The sequence below is a fragment of the Camelus bactrianus genome, chromosome 8 (assembly GCF_048773025.1).
Source record: "Camelus bactrianus isolate YW-2024 breed Bactrian camel chromosome 8, ASM4877302v1, whole genome shotgun sequence".
Classification (NCBI taxonomy): Eukaryota; Metazoa; Chordata; class Mammalia; order Artiodactyla; family Camelidae; genus Camelus; species Camelus bactrianus.
In genome coordinates, this window is record NC_133546.1 from 89,945,093 (window position 1) to 89,951,103 (window position 6,011).

The window sequence follows — 6,011 nt, forward strand, 5'->3', positions numbered from 1 at the left end:
GGCCTTTTTTTTTTTTTTTTTTTTTTTTTTTTTGGTTCTTGCTGCTGTTGTTGCTTTCGGTGGTTGTTTGTTTATTCGGGGAGGGGAGGTAATTCGTTTCTTTTGCTGGTTTGTTGCCTGACTTAGTGATTGCCTGACTTACCGACTTCCTTATTGACTTGAACGGAAGTCCTGAAGATCGAACCCTGGACCTTGCGCGTGCTGGGCAGGCACTCTGCCGCTGAGTTCTACGCTCCATCCTCCCCCCTCGCCCCCTCCCCCATTTGGGGGAGAAAAAAATTATTTTTTTTTTCTTTTAAACTGAAAACGTCCGTTTGGGTCTCCCGCGCGTGTTTCATCCCTGGTTTTCTGGCTTCTAGGAGGTGGAGTTGACCGAGTTCTTGGACTGTTGAGGAGAGGAACCCCTGATGGGCTGCGGTTGTGCTTTTTCTACGGTGTTTTTGTTTTTGTTTTTAAACCCCAGAGTAGTTCTACAACTTGATTTCCCTTTGGTGGTGGGTTTTGTCGTTTGTTTTCATGTTTTCTTCCTTTCTTTCTTTCTTTCTTTCTTTTTCTTTCTTTCTTTCTTTTTTCTTTCTTTCTTTCTTTCTTTCTCTCTTTCTTTCTTTCTTTCTTTCTTTCTTTCTTTCTTTCTTTTTCTTTTCTTTTCTTTTCTTTTCTTTTCTTTCCTTCCTTCCTTCCTTCCTTCCTTCCTTCCTTCCTTCCTTTCTTCCTTTCTTCCTTCCTTCCTTCCTTCCATCCTTCCTTCCTTCCTTCCTTCCTTCCTTCCTTCCTTCCTTCCTTCCTTCCTTTCTTCCTTTCTTTCTTTCCTTTCTTTCTTTCCTTTCTTTCTTTTCTTTCTTTCTTTTCTTTCTTTTTTTTTTTTTCGGATGGGGCTACAGTTTCCTTGTCCACGTTGACTGTGTCAAACACACGCACCGACACACACACGCACACCCAGACACGCGGATGCGCATGCACAGTGTTGCTCTGTGTAGATGCACTGAACCTCGATTTACCGAGCGGGTGGCTATCGACTCGCCCCCCCCGAACCCCCGCCCGCATTTTTTTGTTTTCCCTCCTCCTTCCTGCGGTTGTGGTCAGCCGTGCTGACGTCCGTGTTCTCACGACCGACCGCGAGTGCGTTTTCCCCAGGCGCCCGTTTGTTGTCTTTGGGCTTTGTCGCGATCTGTGCCGAGATCGATTTTTCTTTCCGCTTCGATGGGGTTCGCGGTCTTCATCCTTTCTTTTCTAGCTTCTGGGCTTTGCCTGTCTGCTTTCGAAAGACCTCCCGCATTCGAGAGGACGGACTCCAAAGCCGATTCCTGCGTTGTTCTCTGAGCGCTCGCCTGGTTTCGGTTTGCCAGCCCTCGCCTTCCCTCCCTCTTCCCCTCCTCCCCTTCCCAACCTCCCACCCGGGAACCCGGGATCTCGTCCTGGTCGCTCTGGGCCACCCGCGGCGTCGGCCCCGGCCCCGCCGGCGTGTCCGTGTGATCTCCCCCGCCCGGGGAATCGCGTGGGGAGCGCGTCCCCTTCGCGGCAGCCGCCCGGCCGGCCGTGTCTTGCCAAACCCCGGCTCCCTCCGTCCTCCCCGCCCTGATCTGTTGCCGGGGTCGCGTCGCGCCGCGTCGCGTCGTGTCGCCTCGTGTCGTGCCGTGCCGTGCCGTGCCGTGCCGTGACGAGGGTGAGCGGGCTCCGAGGCGGACGCCACGGGGCCGCCCGGCGCCTCAGTCCGGGACGAGCTCGGGCGTTTGGGCGGCCGGCGGCGGTCGGGATCGGTTCCGGGGACGTTGGCGACGGTTGTCGGGCGCCATCTGGCTGCCGCTCTGAGATCGTCCCTCTTCTCCCGAGCGTCGGCGACCTCGGCAAGGGATGGGGCTCGGCGGCGGGGCCCGAGGCAGACTTCGGGGAGGCTGGCGACACCGGCGGTGACAGTCCCCGTGGCGCTGAGCCGCGGGCGCGTCCTGCTCTCGGCGCAGATTGGACTCGCAGGATGATGAGGGGGTGACTGTCGCCGCGCTCCCGGGATCTCGTGTGCCGGGGGAAGCCGTGTGGCCTGGCCTGGTCGACCAGCATCCGCCTGTGCCCCTCCAGCCGCGGAGACCGACCCGAGCCGATCGGACACGGCCTGCGCCTTGCCGCCGCGGGGGAAAGGGAGAGAGTGTCCCGCGCCCGGGCCGCCGGCGGCTAGGTGGTCAGGCCCTCGTCTGCGTCCCTTGGACGACTGCTCGTGAGGCGAGGAGCGGCCCGGGCCCAGTGCGGTGAGGCCGGGGACGGGCGCGCTGGGGTTCCCGGTCGTCGGAGGCGCCTCCTTGGATGAAATGTTTTCTGAGTCCCGATGGATCCGGAGACGTGGCTGGGCCGGCCCCTGTTGGCGCGGGAGGCCTGGGAGGGGGGGTGCCCCCCGCCCCTTAAGCCTGCCCGCGTGGGTTCCGGTGGCGTTGGAGGGACCGAGACTTCATCCGGACTCGGGGACCGGCACGGGGGCGTCCTGCGAGGGATGTGGGGGAGGCAGGCTTTCCCCGGCCCGGGGCCCGGTGCTCGGGAGCGGTCCCTCGTGGGGGGCCCTCTCGTCGGAGGCGCCTCTGTGGCATCTCCCCGAGTCCCCGGCCACGCGGGCGAGAAAAGGGCAGGGCGTCCCCGGCCTGATCCCGTCTCCCTCTCGTCCCTTCCCATTCCCATTCCCATTCCCACTTCTCCTCCTAAGCCTCCTCCTAATCCCCCTCCCCTCTCCCCTCCCCCTACCAACCCCCCCACCCCGGTCGATCAGATGGCCCCCGAGAGCTTCGGGGCTGCCATTTATGGGGGTAGGGCTGGGGGCAGGTGGCCGGACCGAGGTCCCGGGGTCCCCCCCTGCAAATCGTGGACCCGCCCCGTTTCTGGGCGCTGTCATTTTTCCTGTCGTGTTGGGCATTTTCTGCCAGCAGATAGGTGCTGACACGGTCTTCCTCGGTGTCTGTCACCGAGTGTTGGGTCTCCGGACGCGTGCGGGGCTCTGGGCTTCTCTCTGCGTGAGCCCTGGCCTGGTAGCCGACTCCGCTTCTGACACTTGAGCCGCCCGCCCGGGCCTGCGCGCCGGCTCTCGTGTGTGCGTCCGGCTGACGTGGCCCGTGGTGCCACCTCCGGTCTCTGGTGGCCCGAGGGCGGTGGGGTGAGGTGGCGGCGTGGGTCTTTTACCCCGTGCGCTCCCCGCCGCAGGCACCCGGTGGTGGCCGGCACGACCCCACCCCCGTAGGCTCCGTGCCGCGTGTCAGGCATTCCCCCGCCTGGGGTCGTTGGCCGCTCTCCTCGGAGAGGACTGAGGAGTGGGTGGCGCCTGGCGAGGCTGAAGCAGGCCCCTCTGGTGGTTGTCCTCGCCGGGCCCTCCCCTCTGGGGCCTCCCTGCCCCACATGGCTCGCTCGCTCGCTCACTCACTCACTCACCTGATCGATGTGGTGAAGTCATGCTCCCCCGGGCCGGGCCTAAGCCGCGCCAGACGAGGGACGGGGACGTTCATGGCGAACGTGGCTTCTCTTCTCGTTCTGCCTGCGGGCCCCTCGCCTCTCCTCTGCCGCCCGTGGGTGGCGGGGGGAAGGCAGGGGTGCGGACTCCGGCCCGACCTCGGTCTCCCGTGCCTTGTGGTGTCGGCGGGGCCGGGGTCTTGTGACGCGGCAGACACTCTCGCCTCCTCGCCTGCTCGGCGTCCTGTCTCGCGAGCGGCCCTCCCCCGCGGCGGGGGGAGGGCTGCCCCGCCGCCACGCCACGTACCCCCTCGTCGGGGTGTGAGCGTGTCTCGCCTTGGTCCTCTGCGGTGCCCCTGGAGCGCTCCAGGTTGTCCCTCAGGTGCCCGAGGCCGAGCGGCGGCATCGCTTCCCGTCCCCAGCGAGTCCTCTCGGGTAACCCCTGCGGTGGTCGTGTCTCCCGAGCGCCTCTCTTGAGGCGTGGGGGAGGGGTCGAGACGGTAAGCGAGGCGTGGCCGCTCCCCACCCTCGGTGGGGCCGGGGCCGCCTCCTGAACGTCAGTCCTCACCCTGTACCGGGGGGGGGGACTGACGTGGCCGGGCGCACGCCGGGTGGGTCCCCCTCAGCGGGGTTCGCGCCCGGGCGTGGGAGCGATCGTGGTGGGGCCGGGTGATGTGCCGGTGGGGGGCGGGCGTCTGTCCCGTCCCCACGCGGTCTTGGGTGCGTCTCCTCGCGAGGTGGCACGCACGGGTTCTCCCCGGTCCCGACCGCGAGCGCTCGCTTCTTGGCCCGCTGCTTACCCCTACCGCAGACCCCTCCTGCCCAGCCGAGCGCTGGCGTACACGTCGGAGGGCTTCCGTAGGCCTGAACGGGGCACGCTGGGTGGGGGGCGATGCGCCCTCGGTGAGAAAGCCTTCTCTAGCGATCTGAGAGGGGAGCCTTGGGGGCACCGGACCCCCCAGCCGCCGCTCCTCCATCCAGAGCGTGCAGTCACTCTCCACGGGGAGCGACTGCCGCGGCGTGTGGGCAGGGCCCCGTCGCTTTGGCGTGTGGGCTGCGCTGGCCCCGCGGTGGGGCCGAGTGCTGTTCTTGGCCTGCTGTGGCCCGCGCCTCCCCCCTCCGAGTCGGGGGAGGGTTCCGCCGGGCCGGGCCCGGCGTCTGGCGCGGGGCCGTGCGAGCGCGCGCGTGCGTGTGCGCGGGCTTGGCCTCCCCGGCGCGTGCCGTGGGGGGAGGGGGAAGGCGGTCCACCCCGACTTGGGCCCCCCCCACCAGTCTCCGCGCCGCGAGGAGCCACCCCACCTGTTCCGGTCCCGAGACGCAGCCACCGGTGGCGGTGCGTGGGCCACGGGTCGGGCCGCCTCGCTCGGCAGCGTTTCCCCGGGCCGCGAGGCCTGGGGGCGAGCCAGACGAAGCTGGGTGGCGGTGGTGGACGGACAGACGAGACGCAGACGGACGAGTGAGCGAGTGGAAGGGGCTACCCTCTGGAATGGGGGTGTTTAGCCTGCTGCGCGCGAGTCCCGGCGGCGAGCGGGGCCGGGGTGTGGGAGGAACCGCCGAGGGTTGGCTGAGGCCGGCCGGCGTCCTGGGCGTCGCGGGGCCGCCCCCACGTGTGGGGGTGGTGGGATCCCGCGGTGGTTTCCCCGGCGGCCCGGTCGTGTCTCGAGATTTCCCCTTCCCTGGGTTGGTGCCCGCCCGCACCCACGACCCCTGCCGGCCGTCGCTCTTGCGCGCGAGCGGCCCCTCCTCGTCGCCGCCGCCGGCCCTCCCCTGCCCTGCCAGGACCGATGGCCGCCCGCGCCGAGCCTTTCCCCCGCCGACCCCCCCCGTCCTGGGACCAGAACGTGGCCTCACCGCGTTGTGGGGTGCTGTCCCTCCCCTGGAGGCGGCCCCGGGTGAAGCGTCGTCGGACCCGACGGGGGGAGGTGGGGTGCTTCGGCACGGCGCGAACGTTTGTTTGGGTGCGCGTCGGGGCGGGGCGGGGCAGCGCCGGCCCGTGCGGCGGGAGAGCCTTGCGGTGGGCCGTCCTGAGGCCCTGCGGTGTCGGGCGAGGGTGGCCGTTGGGCCCCCGTGAGGGTGCCGAGGAGAGGGCCAGTCGGCGCGCCTTGGGTGCCGCGGGGCCGCCCCTGTGCCGGAGGGCCCGTGGCGGTGAGACCCCCGTGTCGCACCCCGGCGGCCGACTCGCGTCTGGGTTTCCGGCGCGGGCCCCTGGCGGTGGCTCCACGGCCCTCCTCTCCCGCTTACCGGCTTCCAGGCGGCGTTGCCCGTCCGCGGGAGCGCCGGCCGTGGGCCGCTGCCTCGCTCGTCGTTCGTGTCCTCTCTCTGTCCGTCCTTTCCCCCGTCCGCTCCGTCCGCCCGTCCCCCGGGCCGCGCCCCGGCGCGTTTCGCTTCCCGGGCCCGCCGCGGCCCCTCACCGTGTCTGCCGCCCGCCCGCCCGCGGGCGTCGTCGCGTGCGGGCGAGGGCCCGTCGTCCTCCCCCGCCGCCGCGCCCCGCTCCGGCGCGCTCGCCCGAGCGCGAGTCGGGCCCCGGCTGGCCGTCGTGGACCGGCCGCCGCCGCCGCGCCGCCCCCGGGGGGGCCGGGCCTCGGGCCCGA